Source organism: Macaca thibetana, chromosome 8 (assembly GCF_024542745.1).
Source record: "Macaca thibetana thibetana isolate TM-01 chromosome 8, ASM2454274v1, whole genome shotgun sequence".
Taxonomy (NCBI): domain Eukaryota; kingdom Metazoa; phylum Chordata; class Mammalia; order Primates; family Cercopithecidae; genus Macaca; species Macaca thibetana.
In genome coordinates, this window is record NC_065585.1 from 28,840,101 (window position 1) to 28,863,245 (window position 23,145).

Here is a 23,145-nt window from a genome sequence, read left to right on the forward strand (position 1 = left end):
GATGTAAAAGATCTTTAGTTTTTACTATTAGTAACCTGCAGAGATGTCCTCTGAAAATTCAGCTCTAAGCAGTTTTGTGGGACATTGCTTTTATTAATCTGTCTACTGATCCTTTATTGGAAGGCACCTCATAACTCAAGAGTAGTATCCCTCTCGAAGTTATTTGCTTTTTAACAGAGACTTATTGAAAGTATACATGGTTTCATAATCTTTAGGTATAATTTTCTGATGGTGACTTTCCAGGCATCAGAATAAATAATGAGGGAGCTTGGACCTCCAAGGATGAGCTGAGACACTCAGCAGAGCTAAGTAGACCTGGGTCAGTTGCATCCCTGGCTATTTGCAGGAGCAAATCTTTCCTGCAGAAAAGTTTCCCCAGTTCCCAATGATGTACAGGAATTATGCAATTAAGATGAAATGAGCTCACAGTCAAAGATCCTTAAACGCATGAGGAAGCAGCCACTCTGATTTAGATTTCTAGGACTGATGGATAACAGATTTAGGCTCCTAAGATACTTGAGTTTTTCAGACATAGTATAGACATATAGTATATTACGTAGAGTATTCTATGTACCAACTGTATATGTAACGAAGATGTTAAAATGCAAAGAGTTTACTAATCAACAAAAAATTATTTAAAAAACACATTAAAATGAAAAATGAAAAATTCTAAATTTAAAAGATATTGTTGAAATAATAAAAAATAAAACCTAAAAGAGTGTTAAGTAGCTTATTAGACCAAGGCTATAATGAAAAAGTCTGACATAGAGAATGGAAAAGTAGTGATAATGGATGTGAATTATTAAAAAACTGATTAAACTGATTAAAAAACCCATAAATCCTCAGATTTTGAACCCATAATGTATCCTAAGAAGAATAAATAAAAATGAAATTCGTGCCTAGACACACTTTCCTGAGATTACAGAATGTTGAAGAAGAAAAAAACAACAACTTGAAAGCAACCAGAAAAAAAGAACAATTAAACTAAAACAGGAAGTGAAATGACAGCATCCTTGTTAGCAGTGGTAACAGAAGTAAAAAGACAATGGAATACTGTCTTCAAAGAGTTGAGAGGAAACGATAACTCTCAGCTTAATTTTATACTTAGCACAACTGTCATCCATTAGTGAGAGCAAAATAAAGATTTTTCAGAAAAATTAAAGTTAAAAACTAAATTTACTAGCAAAGTCCACCAAAACCATGGTTTGCAGAAAACTTTAAAGTAGTGCTTCCCAAATGTTTCGGTCTTTAGCCCTTTTCATGCACTTCGAAATTACTGAGGGGCCTAAAGAACTTTTGTTTATGTGAGTTGTATCTATCAATATTTACTATATTAAGTTTTATTTATTTACGTATTTTTTATTTTTTATTTATTTTTTTGAGACAGGATCTCTCTCTGTCACCCAGACTGGAGTGCAGTGGTGTGATCACAGCTCACGGCAGCCTTGACCTCCCTGGGCTCAGGTGATCCTCCCCCTCAGCCTCCTGAGTGGCTGAGACTACAGGAGCACACCACCATATTTGGCTAATTTTTGTATTTTCTTGGGCAGAGATGGGGTTTCACTATATTGCCCAGGCTGGTCTTGAACTCCTAGTGGGCTCTGGTGACACACCTCTGTTGGCCTCTCAAAGTGTTGGGATATCAGGCATAAGCCACCACACCTGGCCTACCATATAAAGTTTTAAAACTGAGAAATTAAAAATATTATTTATCAATTCATTTAAAATAATAGTAAACCTATTACATGTTAATTTAAATGCAATACATTTTTCTGAAAATTATATATTTTTTAAAAATAGTGAGAATGACATTGTTTTATATTTTTATAAAATAGCTTTAATTTCTGACTTAGTAGTAGACAGTGTAATTCGCATATCTTATTTACACTCAATCTCTTTTCATATCCTATGCCATGTACTTCTGGAAGACTTCATGAACAGAGTAAGAAGTGAAAAGGCAGATAGTTTTTGGTATTCTTATGAAAATGGTTTTGACCTCATGGATCCATTGGTAAGGTCTCAAGCACCCACAAGGTCTCTGTATCACACTTTGAGAACTTCTGTGTCTACCATATGCTCTGCAGGAAAAAAGACCATGATCCTTGAAGGAGATGTGATATATAAGAAGTAATACTAATAAGAATAAAGTGGCAAACATGTGTAAAACTTCAAATTAATATTCTAAAATATAAGAATAATGTTTAATTGGGAGAGTGCATATAAGCATGAATGATGTGTGTTTAGAATAAGGAACAGATAGTAATAATAATAACAACAGATGTTGTTATTGAAAACTTCAATGTGCCAGGTATTATGTTAAGCACCATCATTTAATCCTGACACTAACCTTGCAACATGGCTACTCTTATGATCATCCTTTTGTAGTTGAGAAAATCAAAACCCAGAAAAATAAAGCAGCTCATCTATGGTAACAAAGCCAGAAAATGAAAAGGCTGTGGTTCTAAATCTTGCAATCTGATTCTAGAGACTTCAGTGAAATAGAATAATGTCTAAAGTTAGAAAAATATTAATAGAAATGTAGTGGTTTAACTTTGCTAAGAGGATAAATTCATATTTAACATGTGCCTATTATGTGCTTAGTTTAACACTAGACACTATAGAGTATTTTAAAAGTCCCCATTCTAATGAAGTTTACAGTATTATGGCAATAAAACATGTTAGATGGAAATGTATACATTACAGTAAAAAATCGTGCTGATGTAGCTATGGGCATTTCTAAGTAGTGACATTGTGGAAAAGGATTTGACATCATCTTGGAAGGAAAGTGGACTTGGATCAACAGAGTGGTAGAAAGGATTTCGGTGAACATCTGAGCCATGGAAAGTAGAATAATCATGACCTATAAAGGGAACCATATGAAACTTATTTGACATACAAATAATATTTGTTTAGGGGAAGTTTAAGTTAGGCAACACCTAAGTTTGGATCAGACTGTGAAAGTCACTGAATACAAAGATGAGCTGAGCCTTGAAATTCACAGAGAGAAAGCAGAACTTGTGCAAAATCCAGTACTGCAAAAGTGGTAAATCATCTAAAGAAATAATTATTAGACAATGCTAAGTGATTTAATGTTGTAGAGACCATATTTGAACGATGAGTAGCCTGTCATGTGTGATATATAAAAATGAAAGTTATTATGGACAGTTTCAAAGTTTGTGTTGATCCTCTCCTGTGAACCCCAGATTCTTCAACTCTCTGGAGTTATAATAATCTCCCGCCTGTGTGGTCTTCTGTATTTTTTCCTCATTGTTATCAATTCTCGTCTTTGAGTTGGGTTTTACGTTGCTGAAAAATACTCGATGTTGCTGTCTTCAGGAAATAAATCCAGTGTGGCAAGGGAACAAATACTCTCAAGACCAGGAACAACAAGACTTTTTTTGACCACTCTATTGATTACACATGACCTGAATCAGCTCTTTAATTCTTCAATCTTTACATCTCTCAACTGGGGCGAGCAGCCAACATTAATACTAGATAATGTTGAAAAGCATTGACTCTTCCTGATAAAGGAGGATTATTAGAAATCATTGACTAACATCTCAAAACTTTGTATTGCTATTTCACTTTAAGCAGCACTGTGCCATACGTTGTATTTTAATTACTAACTAGATTGCTAAGTGTAGATTGTAATTTGATAAAATATCTGTAATGTAGGCAAGCTACTATAGCTAAATACCCTTGCCATTTGCTTACACATATTGTATATATACACGTGTACCATATGCACACATATGGTGAGTTGCTATGTGGCTGTAAGACTTGGACCTGTATTTTCAGCAGTTCCATTTGTGGAGGTTCAGAACAGTGTTTATAGTAGTAAGAAACTTTGGCAAGAATCGAAATCTACAACTTTTCTTCCTTAGCCATTTTAGTCACAGGCATTCTATTCCTGACTCTGATAATAGTCATAGTTCACATGGATATAGTGCTTTATTGTTCCTGAAACACTGTTGCATAATTTTCACTGGGATAGTAGAGCACTTAAGCATGAGAACAAGGCCAGTGTGACAACAGCACGTGAGCAGTGGGAGTGCTGTGAGGAGATATGAGATGAGTCTATGAGCTAGGCAGCATCTAGATAGCAGGACAAGTATTTGGTAATAAGGAGTTTGGCCAGTGTAATATATGCAATGGGAAGTCACTGAAAGGTTTTAAGCAGGAGAGTGACATAAATTAATTTACATATGTAAACGTCTCCCAGGGTGCTGCATGGAAATAAATTATAGGAGAATAAAGAGGAGTGAAAACACAGAAGGCAGTTAGGAAGCTACTAAAATAGCCCAGCTGAGAGGTGGTGGTGGCCTGGATGGGTTTATCTTGAAGCTAATGAAAGCCCCCTTGCCTACATAGACCTCTTCTTAGGCTAGGAGAAGAGCCTTAGTGATGTATTCATGGGTCATATATCTTCGTGATATTTGCAAAAACAAGACATTTTAGCTGCTAACTGTTAAGACAACTGTTCCTTTCTATTCTGACTCTGCCACCCACCCATGCTTCCACTTGGGTGGGGTGATAGTGGAAGGGTTGTGGGTATTTTTGGGATCCTGTCAAGGGGAAGGTGAGTCAGCCATATGTCATTGTAACTATGACTTGCAAAGATGCTATAGAACAGATCCATGAAACAAATGAAGTGAACTCACTTGATAATCTTTACGTTTATTGGACAGCCAAAGAAATACAGATTGGGAAATAATGAGATATAAAACAAAGATATAAAACATTCAGAATTGAATTGTGTAACCCCAAATTTTCAGATTTCACTAATTCATTAAGAGGAAGAGATAAATGTTGAGAAGTACAGTCAATTCTTTTATCTGTGGGTTTTGCATCCACAGATTTACCAAACACAGATCAAAAATATTCAGGAAGAAAAACCAACAATAACAATTAACAATACAACAATAAAATATATTAAAAAATAAAACAATGTGGTATAACAATTATTTTCATAGCATTTACATTGTATTACGTATAACAAGTAATCTAGAGATGATTTAAAGTATACAGGAGGATGTGTGTAGATTATATGCAAATACTATGCCATTTTATATGAGGGACTGGAGCATCCAGATTTTGGTATCTGAGAGGGGTCCTGGTCCCAATTACCAAGAGATGACTGAAACTGACAGTTCATTGATTGCTTGATAATCCAATTAATGAGGAGGAGCAGATCATATAAACATATTGGCAAAATATTTAAATTTTTTGCTATTTCACAAGATGAAAATAACATAAAACTACTAACACACCATTCTCAATTAGAACATCAACAACAAACTGCTTAACGAGTTTTGCTGATTCAAAGAGTATTTAAGATTAGTCATTTAAATTAGTCACTAATCACCTCTGTAACTATGATTAGTCATAGAAAACTTGAAATGCTCCTAAATCTTACAGCTCATCTACGAAAGAAACGAGCAAGTAGTCTTTCCAAATTTGACAAAAATCTCTAATGTTTGCATAATACTACAATAACATGTAAAGCTGAAATAAATACTTTAAGCTTTTAGTGATTGATATTGTTTGGCTCTGTGTTCCCACCCAAATCTTATGTGGAATTGTAATCCCCGTGTGTCTAGGGAGGGAAGTGATTGGATTATTGGGGTGGTTTCCCCCATGCTGTTCTTATGATAGTGAGTGAATTCTCATGAGTTCTGATGGTTTTATAAATGGTAGTTTTTCCTGTGCTCTCGCATGCTGTCTCTCATGTGCCACCATGTAAGATGTGCTTACTTCACCTTCTGCCATGATTGTAAGTTTCCTGAGGCCTTCCAAGTCATGTAGAACTGTGAGTCAATTACACCTCTTTCTTTTATAAATTACCTGGTCTTGGGTAGTTCTTTATAGCAGTGTGATATTGGACTAACATGGTGATTATCCTCAACTTGCCAGAAGAAAGATTGTATTATCTATTTTAAAAAGATAAAACAATAAGAAAGATTGTTTTATCAAAAGCTATTTTACAAAATTTTTGTCCTAAAGAGGTGATCAAAGAATGTGCAGCCAAAGCATTCAGGAAAAATTATGGAGGTGTGTGAACATGTCAAGTAATAAACATGGTGTATTATTTTTCTTTATTTTTATAAAGTTTGCAGTATTTCAAAACAGCTTTAAAAATTTGTTTTCAAGCAAGTACATAATGTTTTTTAACCTAATTTTGTATTCTTAGCTTTGTATGCCCTTTCTTTAAATGTGGCCTCCCAAACTGCACAACCCCTCAGGCCTCACATAACCTGGATCTGCCCCTTAGACTTGGGTTGAGGCTGTGCAGATGGAAAAATTGGACACATTTAGGGTGGATTTTGAAGGTAGAATAAATGCTTATAGGATTGTCTTATTTGAAGGACTAGAGCCCATTTCTGAAGGGTGAATGAGTTAAAACGGAGAAACACAGCCAGTCTTCAAAAGTTATACAACTTGGAATTGGGTAACTAGGATTTGAATCCACATGTGTCAGGCTCAGATGCCTCTGCTTACTGTCACATGCAAAGCATCATTTTCCTTAGGGTGGTTCTGAAGATTCATTTAGACGAGGTCTACAAGGTGTTTCACGTGGCATCTGGCATAGTGTTGAGTGTTCTTGGGGTGTTGTTATGATTCAGATGATAAGAGGTTTATTCTTCACATGTGCATGGTTTTTTAAAATTGGGAACATTTTCTCTACCTGCCAATCTCTCTGCAGGAGTCAGGCTACTTTGCTGTAGGTTTCCAGTTTTTCAGGGAATAAAGGAATCTCTTCATTGCTCCCTACTTGTTACTTGTCAGCCAGCCAGCGCCCAGTGCTAGGAGTGTCTGCTCACAAACAGCAGAGTCCTTTGGCTGACCGGCCTAGGAATGTCAGCAGAAACTGTACGTGCTCCATTTGGGGTGTTTGTGGTACCCTCAGTTTTAAAAGAGATGGGAGAAGAGAGTCAGATGTTTCCTAATGAGGCAAGAACAGGATTAACCTTCAGGACTCTAAAGAGATTCTCAGATAACCTGATCTAGCTTGTTCAGAGTGTATCAGGCAGATTTAAGGCGAGGAGTGAGGTGGGATGAGTCTAATTTTTATATAGCAGGAGCATTCTTGGAGTGATTTGTTTCAATGTCTGACACTCTTCTAATGAATGCTTTTTAGATTTCTCGATTCCTTCTGTAAAACTTATTTTTATCATCCGTTAAATGAGAATAGTAACATTTTATCTCTTTGGGAACTAAAATTTCATTAATGCTTTTATTTTCTAAGTGTTATCTTAATTAGTTCTTACTTTATCATCCAACCAGCCCCTAATCCTCTTTTTGTTTTAAATTTTTATTTTTCATTTCAAGAGGTAAGAATTGAAGGCTTTCGGATAAACAGACACATGCTTAAACGTGAACATGAGCTGTTTTTGCTGGGGGAAAATGTGAGCTCTAAAAACAGGGTGTTTTTCTTAATGTTCCATTCCATATCCGTGTCGCAAGGACTACTGCTTCTGTTATCCCAGGCCACCACACCCTTAATTGATCATAATAAATCCTGTGGGCTCCCAGCTGCCAGTGGTTTGTCTGAAGAGATAGCAGCTACCCTTGTTAGTGTTTCATTTGCTGGTAATTCTGCTTGGCTTCTGCATTAGGATAGTGCCCGATACAGATTTCAGTTGTAAGTTGAATTCTGTCCTTTAATTACTCTTTCTCCACCCCCTCTTAAATAAATGTGGCATCCTCACATAAGGGCTGGAGCGACTTCTTTTTCTTTCCTTCAGCAGTCCCACATCTTGCTACCCAGAGTTCCACGTCATTTTTTCTCTGGGAAGTGAGACAAACCAACCGTGACTCTTTTCTTTCTGGGCCTCCCCAATGCAGCACTAGAAATTACATAAGAGATGGGTCCATGAAAGCAAGAGGAATATTAAAAGAATTGAGAGATGATTCAGAATTAAAGAAGGATTCCATCAGAAGCGAGACTTGTTTTGGACAAAACTTTATTTCTTGATTTTCTTCCCCTGGTATAACTTTGTTTAAAACACATGATGAGATCAAGCAACATGGGTTTTTAAAATAGCATTAAAAATTAAATTTTTCTTGTTCAAATATTATGGTAGTAAGCAAGTTATTTTAGGAACTGAATGGTGAACTTCTATTTTCAGACTGACAGACCATTTGGTCTCTTTCTGGTTCAATACAAAAAAAAATAGTTCAATTTTTATATTGGTTCAGTACAAAAGTTCAAGACAATTCAATACAGAACTACAACATTTTTTTTTACATGGAAGCTTTTATTTCTTGTAACTGAAAAGAATAAATCTGGTTCTGAATTTCTAATGAAATTATGTTTTTAATTTACCCCATGCCCCTTTCTAAAAATACACACAAACACCCTTACCTATGTCAACATTGTGTCTGCATGCCCCTACAACTGTGTTTATATTTACAGAAATAAAATGTATGGCTTTTTCCCCTTTGGTCTGATATCGGTATTTTTTTATTTTATTTATTTATTTATTTGTTAGCTACAGCTGAATGAAAGCCCCAACAGGAACAAAAAGTCATGTCACTTTTCTTTCTTTAATGCAGTATGTGCAGACTGGCCATAGTGCTGCCTGCAGTCTCCATTCTGGTCCGTGAAGAAATTAGGGAAGCCAGAGTTCTAGATCCCAATGATAAACATCCTCCCTTTTCCTGTGATAGTCTTGGTTCAAGTGTGATCACTTTAGGTGAATGTGGAAATGACAGTAGGTAATCTTGCAGCCAATTTCTCAAGCTTTGCATTGCTTCTTCCATAGAAAACAGGGGAAGTTTTCTTTGTCACTGCTTTTCATCTTATTAAATGCCTAGTGCTAGATTAATATTGTAGTCTCTTAATCACAATAGGAAAATGAAGGAGTGGCCTGATTAATGCATAACTTATCATTTATTATGCCTTTGGCTCTGTCTCCCTCTTCTCCCTTCTAGCAACCTCCTCAGGACAAGCTCCTCCTCCTAAATTACTGTATCCAAACATTCGAGCCTGACCTACTTATTGAAGAACATGCCCAGAAATTTGATGCTGTAATTACTCCCAGAATTAGCAAAAAAAAAAAAAAAAAAAAAAAAAAAAAAACCCAAAAAACAAAAAAAACCCCACAAAAACTACAACAGAGAAGCCCAAACCCCCAAAGATAACTTGTTCATCCTACATCCCCTTATAGTAGCTGTTCAAAGTATAAGCAGAGAGTAGACTTTGATGAAGTGCTAGGCTTTTTTGTTTAAATAAACAAATAAATACATATATCTGTCCTTGCCACATCGTCAGAAGCTTGATTTGGTTTCACAGTGAATGCAGCTACACGCCTCAAGTGACTGCTTTTAAACAATTAAGTCCTGTCTCCACCTTAACATTTTATTCATTAGTCACCGTTGAACCTTTGTCCCTACTTGTCAGTATCTGAGAAAACATAACACTTTAGATCAGGATGTGTACACATTCCCTCCATCACTGTGATAATAGTTTCCTAACTCATGGCCAACCTGTCAAAATGGAAACTCCATATCATGGGTGGCGTTGAGAAATCTCATTTGAGCTATGTCTGGGTTACTCCGTTAGTCTGGATGAAACAGAAAGCAGAAATCTGGTTATAGATAGTGGATTTTTTTTTTTTTTCATATATCTGGGTGTGTAACATCTTTTAGATTAGTGGTTTCCAAATTTTTAAATTATGGTCCAGTAAAAAGAAAAGAGTAAAAAATGTAAAGGGCCTCTATGGGACTGCCTCTTTGTTCTTTTGTCAAGTAAAAAAGTAACAAATTGTCTCTACTTTTGCCACCATTTTGTGAAAGGAAGGGTATCGAATACTAAAAAAGCCACAAAAGTTGTAATCTCAGATTCAAAGGAAATTCTTTTAAATAAATACTTTTAGCTTTGTTGAAAATGCACTGTCTGGTTTTCTCATTTCACTGTAGACCTGTGAGAATGCTGTGCTGGAACAGAACAGGTCTGAGACGTGCTCTGGGCATATGGCTCTGTGTGCATTTGGTTGCCTGACATCTCAGCAGAGACCCTGGATGTCTGTCAGTGTAGGAGTTTTACCTCCCTGGTTTTTTTTTTTTTTTTTTTTTTTTTTTCCTTTCTTATCAGCATGTTGGGATGGTTGCTTTATATCTCATGTGTTTCTGCCTACTGGGTGTATCCTCACGTGGATGGCTTTGAACTTCACGTTATTTCTCTGGGAAGATAACTATGCTTGTGGGCTTAGTGAAGATTACTCATTTTGAAACAGGATCAGCCTTACACTTACGTAGAGTAGGCAGTGGCTTATGTGGCATGATTTGTGGGGTGCTGAAAAAGCTTGAAAATAATTCTTCAACTCAGTTGACACACAGTGTAAAATCCAAAACACAGATTTTTATTTCTGGGGACTCCCCTGGCAGCCCTTGTGACTCCTTTTCTCTATCTACACACTTCCCTTAGGTGATCCCTGTCATTCTGAAGGCTTTCAATACCACTGTTATGCTGACAATCTGTTATTTTTTAAATTGACACAATATTTGTACATATTAATAATTATCCTGATTTGATCATTGACAACCTGTTTTTAAAATGGATCTGTTTTTGAACGGGATTGGGTGGGGGTTGTTTTTATCGACAGGTCATGAGATGTTTGCCATTGAAGGTAGTTTGTTACACACAGTTCTCAAGAGGAAGGGGCGTGCCATAGCACACAGGGCCACACAGGCAACACCAGGGTCGGTCAGAAGGCAGAAGAGGCAAGAAGAATGGGCCATAACCCTTATTGTGATTTTCATGGGAAGGAATGTGCAAGGCAGGGTAAGCAAGCTGAGCAGGTTTAGGATTAGACTGAGTAATTTCAGTGGACTCTGCACTCTAGGAGTGGTCTCTGGTTGTCTGCTATCTGGGCCTGGGTTGAATATGGCAGGGGAATATTGAGAGCTTTAAAAAGGAGGTAGTTGGAGGTGTGGGTTCTGGATTAGTTGGTTTGCATATGAAAGGCGTGCTCCACAGGGAGTCATTTGGTATCTCTGGGGATTAGCTAGCCCTGGGGGGGACAGTCTCTCCCTTGTCAGTGAGGCTCTGGAAGCCAGAGCATCAATAATACAGAAAATAAGAAAATAGAGTTACTTGGCATGGTCCCTTAGATGTTTTAGGGCATTTCAAAATTAACCTGCCATTCTGCCTGGCAGGAGATGGTATCTCAATATGATTTTGATTTGCATGTCTCTAATATTCTCTCTTATAAGTGGGAGCCGAACAATGAGAACATGTGGACACAGAGAGGAGAACAACACACAATCGGGGGGGAGTGGAAGGAGAGCATCAGGATAAAGAACTAACACATGTGGTGCTTAATACCTTGGCGACGGGGTGGTAGGGGTGGCAATTAATACCTAGGCGATGGGGTGGTAGGGGCGGGAAATACCATGGCACACTTTTACCTATGTAACACACCCACACGTCCTGCCCATGTATGCTATAACTTAAAATAAAGTAAAATAAAAATTAACCTGCCTTTCAGTTCTACCTCCAGAATATATCTTGTATTTATACACTGTTCCTCATAGCCATTGCCACCATGCTAGTCTAATTCAACACTTCTTATCTCATCTTTAGACTTCCAGTCTTCTCAATGTGGAGAAGACACAATGACAGCTAACAATCATTAAACAACCTAAAAAAAGGAACAAATGAATATAAATGCTATAGAAGTGTAAACACTATCCTATTCTTCCATTCTTCTTAATCCCCCACCATCACTATCCTGCAGCACAGGACATAATTTATTATGCAGTTACATGCTAGAGTAAACCTTTAGTAATATTAAGTAGAGCATGTCACTTCCTTACTTCAAACTCTTTAGGGTTGTAACATTTCCAACATGTGCATAATCAAACCCTCCTTCCTATCATGGGCTAGGATTCCCGCAGGATATGACAGCTGTCTAGCTTTCTAACCTCATTTCAGGCCACCTTCACCCTCACTCATTATGCATCATAGCCTCTTTGAGGTTCTAGAACATTCTAAACCCTTTCCTAAGGAAGTTGGCAATTGCTGGTCACTCTGTGCAAGTTTCCTCCTAGGCTTTCTGTGTGTGTCTCCTTGTCTTATAATATCTGCTTAATAATCATCTCTTTAAAGAGGACTTCTCTGATCATCCTCTGTAACTATACCCCTCTGTCATGTATAATATCAAGTTTCTTTCTTTTATAATGTTTATATTGATGTCTGTTTTTTCATTGTTGGTTTGTTGTTTATTGTGTCTTCTCTGCATGAATGTAAGCTCCAGGAGGGCTGACCCTCATCTGCCTTTTTATTATTATAGTCCTATTACCTATTAGAGCCCCTTACCTAGAATAGAGGTTTGATTAATGTTTTCCGGAAAAATAAATTGTTTGCATAGGCACTCTTTTCTCTCACAACTCCTTCAAAGTTCAAGGCACATCTCTTAAGAAGACATAAAATCATAGTGAAAATTAGTTTATCAGTTTATCCTGATTTCATAAAAACAATATAAGCCCAGAGAGTGGGAGGAAGAAGAATGAAAGCTGGCCAGATTTATACAAAATGTATGAAGGTATGAAGAAAAACTCATGTGGAAATGTCTGTTTTGTGGGTTTTAGGGTTTTTTTTTAAGCTACCATTTCTTGAAAATATACTGTGTACCAGGCTGTGGTAAATATTTTTAAATATCACTTATTCATCACAACAACTATACAACGTAGGTATTCTTCTCCTGATACTACAGATAAGGTTTATGAGGAGGATTTGTAAGATGACAAGTTTTATCTGGTTCCTAATTTAGTGTACTCCATAAAAATAGGAGAATGTAAGCTCTGAAGCCACAGAGTAAGCATTTTCATTTCTCACTGCACCATTACTAACTGTGTGACTTTGAATATATTACCTAGCCTCTTTAAAAATTGTTTTCTTGGCCAGGCACAGTAGCTCACACCTGTAATCACAGCACTTTGAGAGGAAGAGGAGGGTGGATGGCTTGAGCCCTCCTTCCCAGGAGTTTGGGACCAGCCTGGGAATCACGGTGGGAGCCCTTCTCTACAAAAAATACAAAAATTAGCTGGGCGTGGTGGTGTGCACCTGTAGTGCCAGCTACCTGTAGAGGCTGAGGTGGGAGGATCACCTGAGCCTGGGAGGTCGAGGCTTATTTTAAGTTCTGGGATACATGTGCAGAACATGCAGGTTTGTTACATAAGTAAATGTGTGCCACGGTGTTTTGCTGCATCTGTAATGAACACATTAATAACAGCTAAAGGATCAACTTCATTTGCGATCACATTTAAAGAGAATAGCTCCTCTCAATTTCTGTTCTTTGAACTTTTTATAGTATGATTTTGGTATTAGGGTTGAAAAAGATTTCAGTTGTTCTCCTCCTTTCAATTGCCCTTACCTCCTGTCATTGTCCAGGTTACATAAAATTTCTTTTAATCATCTATTTCCTAAGTGGTTGTCCAAACTTGTTTTATGGGAACTCAAGTAATGTAGCTGCTCCTTCTCCTTTAGCAGCCAGCTCCAATGGTCAGCAAGGATTGCCTGATGCCATGCCTTCATTTTCTCTTTCATAATGCAGTCCTAGTACTCTTAACCAACACCCTTTGCATTATCCAAAGTAATTCATTTCTTTCCCTCATGTTCATGCCCTTTAGGTATTTGTAGACTGTTATCATGACCCCTCCACCTTTAATTGTCACTGAGTCAGGTTATACTTATTTCCTCTTTTCATCTCTCCCCATAAGTCCATTCCCCCAGGCCTGTAATCATTTTGTTACTTTTCTTTGAGCCCTTTCCAGTTTGCTGCCTCTTTCTGGAAATAAGGCTCCTAGAAATGACCATATCACCACAAATGTATTCTCTGTAGAGCTCCTTGGAGCCCCACAACTGCTTGGTTCGAGAAATGATACTTCACCAAGCCAACTTCACAATGAGATAGTGCATTTAAAGCACATGTTGGCTGGGCGTGGTGGCTCATGCCTGTAATCCCAGCACTTTGGGAGGCCAAGGCAGGCAGATCAAGAGGTCAGGAGATCGAGACCATCCTGGCTAACACGGTGAAACCCCATCTCTACTAAAAATACAAAAAAGTAGCCGAGCGTGGTGGCACGTGCCTGTAATCCCAGCTACTCTGGAGGCTGAGGCAGGAGAACTGCTTGAACCCGGGAGGCGGGGGTTACAGTGAACCGAGATCACGCCACTGCACTCCAGTCTGGGCAACAGAGCAAGACTCCATCTCAAAAAAATATAAATAAATAACAAATAAAAATAAAGCACATGTTGCATTCTACTTTGTATTTGCTTTTGTACATGACTAATTGTCTTTCCTAGATTTCAAGTTCCTTAAGAGAAGCAATCACGCACAATTTACTTTTTTTGGATGGATAAATGCCTTAAATCTTGGCTGCATATTGGAATCACCTGGTGCTCTTTAACAACTTACTGACACCTGGCTCCCCTCCCCAGGCATTCTGAGTTAATTAATATGGGATGTGACTTGGGTATCAGAATTTTTTTAAAACTCCCTAGATGATTCTAATGTGCAGCAAAGTTTGGGAACCACACTTTAAAAACAGGTGCTTAGTAAGTATTTGGCAGGTGAATGAACAAATGAATACTGTATCTTTTCATCCATTAATACCTCCAAGTATCTCCAAGGGTAATTGTCTCCCAGCTTCCTGCTACTAAATAAGATTTATCTGTGTTTTATATTGATATTTCAAACTTTTCCAGGTCACCACTCATTGAATGGGATTTTTGTCAGAATTTCTAAAAGTCTTAGAGCAATTTTATCGTGTGTCTGGCCTCTGCTTTCTGACAGCCTTCTCGGTTTAATAGAGCTCTCACATTTAAGTGTCTCATTTCACATCCTTCCACGTACTTGTGAATGAAATATCAGAACTGTTCTTCCCCACCTTTTTTCCATTCATTCTTTGCTATAACACTCAGAAACCCAATGAAGACCTACTTTATTGACATGGCTATAAGCTTTTTCAGTAATTTTCTCTGGCAAATTTTAATTCAAGAGCACACGCCTATCCAGATGAAATTAGGTAACTCATATTAGATAGAATTTAAGGATGCAGTTTAGCATATTCATAAATATTGTGTCAATTCAGTAATAGATTTAAATAAATTAATAGACTATACTTTTTAGACCAGTTGTAGGTTTACTAAAAATTCAATAGAAAGTACAGAGAATCCCCATAGAGTTTTTTTTTTTTTTCTGTTTTATCTGGGATGGAAGCTCAAGCATCATATTCAGGGAAATGTCCTTTGGATCTTTGGCTGATGCTCTAAATAGTAAATGTTATATAGGAAAGTAGTAAAGGTTACAAGAATATGAAATTGTACTGTGTTGGATTTTTAATTATAATGATTAGAAAAATGGGGTTTACCTGGTATGATTTGGAGTTTATTCTTTTTTTACGTGGATCCTTCAAATATTTTCACTTTTAGCACAATCAAAAAGAAGACAGCCAAAATGCAACTCCCACAGCAAGACCGCACGAAACCAGCATTCTTATCCTAAGAAGCCTTCCTTTTAGGGATAGCTGAGTTGCTGAAAGACAGACAGGTCTCTAGAATGTGGGGCAAAGAGATCATCACCAAAGGAGCAGCTTGTCAGAACAAGCAATTGACCTTTAGTAGCTATACATTCTTGTCTTTACCACTGTAGAAATTCTTTCCTTGGGGCTTGCACAAGACTAAAATTAGAGCTACTGCAGGTAGCTCTAATTCATTATTTCTTTGTCTTCTACATCCTGCTTTTACCAAACACAGAGTTTGAAAAATCAAAGAAAACATATACTTACCGATTTTCTCAGCCCATCATGGTAATATGTTTGAGGTCGGAGAAAGGTCTGGGTTTTGATTAACCCCAGTAATGAACAGAAAGGAGAGAAGCAGGTCCAAAGAGATTCTCACTCAGCAGCCCATAGCATCAGAAAAATGATTTTCAGAAGTGAAGGCTCCAAGTAACCAGTTGTCCAATTACTTTCATTTTATAAAAGGGAAATAATAAAGTATGTGAGAATGACATCTTTATTAAAACTTATGAAGCCATATTCAGTAACTTTCCTGTGGCTAAAACTCTGTTTTCTTAATATTTCTATTAGTCAGCCAGGTATTACATCTACATGCTTTATCGAGCCACATAAGAGACCTGAAGCACTGTATATCTTTAGACTTAGAATATTTCTTGAATTCTTCCACCATTATGGTAAAAAGTGCAGACAACAAAACTTTTCAGGATGCTTGCCAAAGGAAAACATCATAGTAACCTCTTAGTTGACATGTTTAATTAATGCAAAATTTGTTAATAATCAGAAAGAAACCATTCTAAAATATTTTTGTTCTAAAGGTAATAAATAAAGTACAGCAAAATCTCAGGTATTGGCAATTGGGATATGGTGGTTAGCTATGTGATACTATAGCAAATTTTTGAGAAAGGACTTTTGGATAGCATTCATCTATGAAGTTGTCATTTTAACAAAAGCAATAATGAGTTCATTAAACTTTGTTTACTAACCCAGTAAAAGCAGAAAAAGTTTATATTTCATATCATCTAAAGAGTGGTTCAGGAACTCTCTGCCTGGGTCTAACCATAAACCCACTGCAGTAGGTTCTCTTTTGGTGGTATCGGGGTGGGGAGGAGCAGAAGTTGGCATTATAAACATGATCCCTAGCTGATTCTTAGATGCCTTGGAATTAACGTGTTTGCCAAACACTGAATGGGATGGGTCACAGTATGCTCTGTTCATTTTGCTTGTTAATTGTAAATTGAAACAGAAAATGTAAATTAGAACTACAGAAAATCTGGTAGTGAATTCTCCTATGCTGAAAATTCAGCTTTAAATAATTACAGACATAAAGACTCCAAATTCTTTGCCTTAAATATTTTAGCTCTTGAGCTAGCATGGATTCTAGACAATGAAAAAGGAAAAAGAATTAAAGGCAAACACTTTGGATAAAATTAATTCCCTAATGGGGAAAATGGAATAGAATTAAATTCAGATCAACATTGCAGTTAAAGGTGCTTGTTAACTGAAGTTTACTATAGATGCTTACATTTAAGCTAAAAATTCAGTTCTGTTATTTGAGTTCGGTTCCTTTTAGTTCCTCTCTCCCACTCTTTTATAAAGTCTGGTTAAAAAAGTTTCAGGTATTGTTAAGGAGAAATAGCTCAATCTGTTATACCTAACTGATTTTACTTTTTTCCTCATGGAAGTGATCCCACTATAGAATCTGACTGAATGAAATTCCTCCTGTTCCTGCCTCAGTGTGTCATAGATAACACTAAAAATAAGAAGAATGCAGGCAAAATTACAGGGGGTTATTTATTCTCATTTAAGAGACAAAAAGATTCTAAGCAATTCAAGTGCACCCAGTACATTGTATATTCATTTCAACCATCTTGCCATTGATTAAAACAGTTCAGAAATTTCAATTTTGAATTTTTTTGCTAAGACCAAGTGAGTTTATTTGAATATTTTCCAGGGCGGCAAATCTTTATAATTTGAAAGTGGCTTTGATTTGGGGGAATAACCTGATGATGTGGTCATCCATTTTAACACCTCTTTGATCAAAAACTACATTGCAACTCTAAAATAATGAAACTGATTTTCCTCTATGATTCATAAATGGGTTCCAAAGGTGATTCCAAAAACAAAATTCTACTAATACTTTGAGCTTAAACAGTATTACTGTGATTGACAAGGAATTTAATGTGACAAAGGTGAAATAACCCTGGTGATGGAGTATAAGAACTCACTTAAATTGTAGCTCTGAAACTATTACCTGTGAAACTTCAAGCAGCTTACTTGCTCAAAGTTTCACTTTTCTCATTTCTAAAATGAAAATTAAAACAAGCTAAGCCATAGGTTACAGTAAGAACTAAATAAAATATGTGAGATAGTGCTTTATTAAATATAAATACAAATATGTTGTTATTGATAAGCATATTTATTTCTGAGCTGTTTTGAAGAACAGCTCAGCTTGGATTAATGAGTTTTTCTCTCTTAAAGGGGTTCATATTTTGGTGGTTACTATTCAGTTAAGTATTAGTAACTATGTTTAAGCAAATATTATTTATTATATATTCTTTAAAGTAGATTTCCAAAAATCTCCATTTGGCAGCACATTGGTCTCTCCTAGAAGATGCTGAAAAATAATAAAACAAATTTTTAAATATGGAATCTTAAGTCTTCCATATTTGTTTTTATACAAGTAAATTGGAACATTGAATTTCACTACTCAAGGCTTTGAGGAGCTAGTGTTTGTAATGAAGAACTAGTAAGTTAAGTGTGAGATATAAATATTTTTGATGAAAATAACATATTTATACCTTCACCCTAAATTTCAAAAATAATTCTTAAAAGACAATAATCTTAACTTTTAGTAATTATCATTTTTTAAAGAAAATCAATCTATCCATGTGTGATAATGGGAAAATGACATTATTAGTAATCATAATCCACAGAAAATTTTTGAAGCATTTCAGACAATTTTTTTCCCCATACATTTTTTTATAAGTGGAATTGGTTGACTTTGTATAAATGGAATTGGCTGATTTAATATGAATCTTTGCTACCTATTCCTTTCTATATCACATCAAAGTTTTCAAATCCAATGAACGAAAAGAAGAAGGCCAAAAGAGGTTTGTTATCTCCCCAAGTAAAAAGCTTAGCCCTGAATAATTTTGGTGGCCTCTTTGAGATATCAAAAAGATTTTGACAATGTTAAATATAATGCTGAAAGCCTCAGTACGTTTTCTTAATTCTTCCCTGTTTCATCTTGACATTACATGTCTAGTTCGGCTCTAGCTTTTGGGTAAGAGTTCAAGTGATATGGTTAAACTCTTAACCCTCAACAATGATGAGTTTTCTACAAAGACACTTTGACACCATGGTCACAAGCCCTGCACATTTGATTAAGGGAATGACAAAAGCCACAGGATGGCATGAAGGAAGACCTTCAGGCTACAGGTTAGGATAATATCATACAGTTAACAACGCAACATATTTCAAATGCTCACGAACACCTTCTGAAGATTAATTCTGCATTAAATCTGTTTTTCAACCTTGGCCACAAAACATCTTATTCTTTATAATTCATTTTCCCCGTCTTACAGTCTCCTGTGCTTATTTCACAAGAATCGAAGTCAGAGACTCCCATGTGGAATCCATGCTTGTATTCCAAGTCAACAAAAAGTGAATCCAACATATTACTACTTATCTTTAAAGGAAGGAAACCATCATTTTAACCAGACATTTAAGAAGATATATATATTTTTTTCTATCTAGTCTAAAACCAGGAACAAGACAATGGAATGTATTGAGCTAATTTAAGAAATTACTTCAAAAATAAATAGATGGGTCAAAAAAGGGCCTGCTGTATTAAATTTTAATGCTTAACTTTTCATATACGTTTGTAGTTCTTTGTCAGGTTGAAAAATATATATGTATATGTATACATATATATACACACACACATATATATATAATATATATTATATTTCATTAATTTTTGTTTTCTTTTTAAGATATTTTAAGAGAACGGACTGTATTTTTGTCACTGGTGGCTTCCCCAAACACACACAATAAATGCTCATTCTTTTGTTGAACTCATGTTTGTGTGAAGCTTTGAGAGGGTACCAGCAAAGTTTCCCAGCCTCTGAATACCAATCCAAATACAGCATCTTCTGTCAACTCTGGGAGAGAGCTTTTTTTTTAAGCCTTCGTCAGTCTACGTTTTAACAAGTCTTGACAATGGTAGCAATGAATATCGAGTACTTAGTTTGTGCCAGGTTCTGTGCTAAGTCCCTCACCTATATTTTTAACTCTTGTTAACCCTTTGAAATGTAAAGCACAGTTATTACTCCCATTATTCAGAAGAGAAAGTGAAAATTTGAATATCATGTTCAAAGTTACTCAGCTAGAAAGCTGCAGAGTCTGGGACTGTCTGTCTCCAAACTTCCTTGCAACTTAAGCATTGGCAGACACAGGATATCAGTGAGAGCTCAGCTTGCTGATAAGAAGATTAAAAAAGTGCCAAAGATGTTAATCTTCATGGTTTTGTTTAAGCCACCCTGGAATCTCCCCCGACTCCACAGCCGTGATGAGAGCCCACTGGGGGAAATAAACAGATTCATCCTTTCCTGGCATTGCCCTTTCCTACCTCTGGAAGCCCCATCCTGCTGCTTCTCTCCTTCAATGCTTTTTGGGCTTCTGCTCCTGGATCTTTGCTCTGCCGGCTTCATGAAGGCAGCTCCACACAGCAGTGATGCCAGACTCCCATGGTGATTAATGCTATTCTGTGGACTCCTAGAATTCTAGAAAACTTGTGTGTACCAGCTGGGGTGATTTTAATCTCTGCGAATCTAGTCTAGGTCTCTCTAGGTCTAGTGAGTGGACTCTTCCATTCTATCCATTTACTTCCGTGACTCTGCCTGCTGTTTTAAAGCTGTTCTTACCTTAGCTCTACAATCTCTTTACAGACATTTCTCCTTCCTCTCTTTACATTCAAGCTTGATGCGTCTCTGAACATGCTCCCTATCATGAACATGAAGCTTCCCTCTTTCCCTTCCTGCTGATGGACAATTTAACCCCGTAGCAATTTTCAGGCATGAAACAGTTTAGATGGGACCTAGTAAGGGGTTAGTAGCACAGGCTACAGCGCTTGCCTGCATCACACAGCCGAATTTCCTGCCGTGCAGTAACTGCTTTGTTTATGGAACAGCAGATACTATCTTTGCTTTTTCTGGCAGTCTTTATTTGCCAGGGCTTTCCCCAGCATCTCAGAAGTACAAATTCCTACTAGAATAAACCCTTGGAAGGGAACTCAAATTTACAAACCTGATTTTTAAATGATTCAGTTTGATTGCTTGCACTGTACATTTAAAACACAGACCTTTTGGGAAAATAAACTTCATGAATATTCACTTCTCTTTTGCAGATTCAGATGCCTCATTGAGCTGCTATGCACTTGACTTCTCGAGAAAACAAATAGAAATTAGTTGATGCATTTTGTCAGGATGGACAAGTTCTTCTACCTTTTCTTTTTTTTATAAAACAAAAACAAAAACAAAAAAACAACTTCTTCAATGTCTCCAGCTTTCTTTATTTTTTGTTCTTTCAGGCGTTCTTCCTGGAATCAGAGGCAATTTTGAAGTGATTCTAAATTTAGATTTTCATACTCAGCAAAGCTAGACGCTATATTTTTGCATATGTGAGGTAGAATAAAAGTCTCTAAAAGTTGCCTGTGGCATACGTACTATCCCATTTAAACCTGAGGGTCAGGTCTCCATCGATGATTTCTGTAGTTGTCACATGGTCCACAGAGGTTCTGACGGGCCTTCTGAACCATCCTCAGCCCAGCTCTGCATGGGACAATGCCTGGCTGGGTATTGAGGGCAAGGCACTTTATCATCTCAGGGTTATTTTGTCTCTGTTCTGTAACCTGGGTTACTCTTCACATACTTTTTATTATTTTTATTTTACTTTTACCTACAAGGAATGAGATTATAATGAACAGTAGGAATGAGTTTGAAGGAATCAGGAGATGTGTGGATGGTGAATACAATGAAAGTTGCCCTTTTATGTTGGTAATGGGAAAGTGGAGTGAGGGATTTTGAGTTCATTGGTTAGAAGCTTCAGGACATTTCTAGCACAGCCCGCACCCTCTCTGAGTTCCTGTCTAGTAGGAACATTCCCATTCACTGTACCACATGGCCACTCTATGTTCTTCATGTTCTTCACTCACTTTGTCCTGCAACTCCCCCCCTTTTTTTTTTTTTTTTTGACAGAGTCTCACTCTGTTGCCCAGGCTGGAGTGCAATGGCATGATCTCAGCTCACTGCAACCTCCACCTCCTGGGTTCAAGTGATTCTCCTGCCTCAGCCTCCCGAGTAGCTGGGACTACAGGCACCCACCACCACGCCCAGCTAATTTTTTGTATATTTAGTAGAGACAGGGTTTCACCGTGTTATCCAGGATGGTCTCAATCTCCTGACCTCGTGATCTGCCCACCTCGGCCTCCCAAAGTGCTGGGATTACAGGCATGAGCCACCGTGCCCAGCCTTAGGCTTTCTTCATCAGTCTCCTACTTTCTTGATTCCTTGCTTTACTCAAATACATAAATTAAACAGCAGAGTCATTAGTTCACTGCTACAAGTTGCCCAATTCTGTGGGCCATGAGGAAGTGCTGCACTTCTTTCTGTCACTTTGACCTAATGAGACACGATTATTTGCTATATTTCTCCAATAGCATGTTATTAATAAAATTATGATCTTCCTGATTATGTCTGTAACCAAGAAGGATATTTGGCCAGCAACAGAACATAGTAGATTTTTAAAATTTTAATTTATAGACTTTTTTTGATTTTTAAAAATTTTATTTATAGACTTAGGCGCTCATGTGCAGTTGTGTTATATGGACGTATTGCATAGTGGTGAAGTGTGGGCTTTTAGTGTATCCATCACCTAAATAGTGTACATTATACCCAGTAGGTACCCCCCTTCCACTCTGCCACTTTGTGGAGTCTCTTGTATCTATTATTTTACTCTGTATTTCCATGTGTACCCACTGTTTACCACTTCTAACATGCAGTTTTTGACTTTTTGTTTCTAAGTCATTTCACGTAGGGTAATGGCCTCCAGTTCCATCCATGTTGCTGTAAAAGATATGATTTCATTCTTTTTTATGACTGAGTAGAATTCCATGGTATGGAGATATATACATACACACACACACACACACACACACACACACATCTAGATATCTAGATCTATACAGATGTATGTGTACATGTACACATATCTAGATCTATACGTATACACCACACATTAAATCCAACCATCCCTTGATGCACACTTAGGTTGATTCCATGACTTTGCTGTTGTGAATAGTGCTGCGATAAACATATGAATGCAGGTATCTTTTTAGATCAAATGATTTCCTTACCTTCAAGTAAATACCCAGTGGTGGGTTTGCTGGATTGTAGTCCTATTTTTAGTTCTTTGGAAGCCTCCACACTGTTTTCCATTGAGGTTTCAGTAATTTACATTCCAACCAGTAGTGTATAAGTGTCCGCTTTTCTCCACAACCTCACTAACATCTGTGTGTGGTTTTTTTTTTTTTTTTTTTTTTTTTTTTACTTTTTAGTA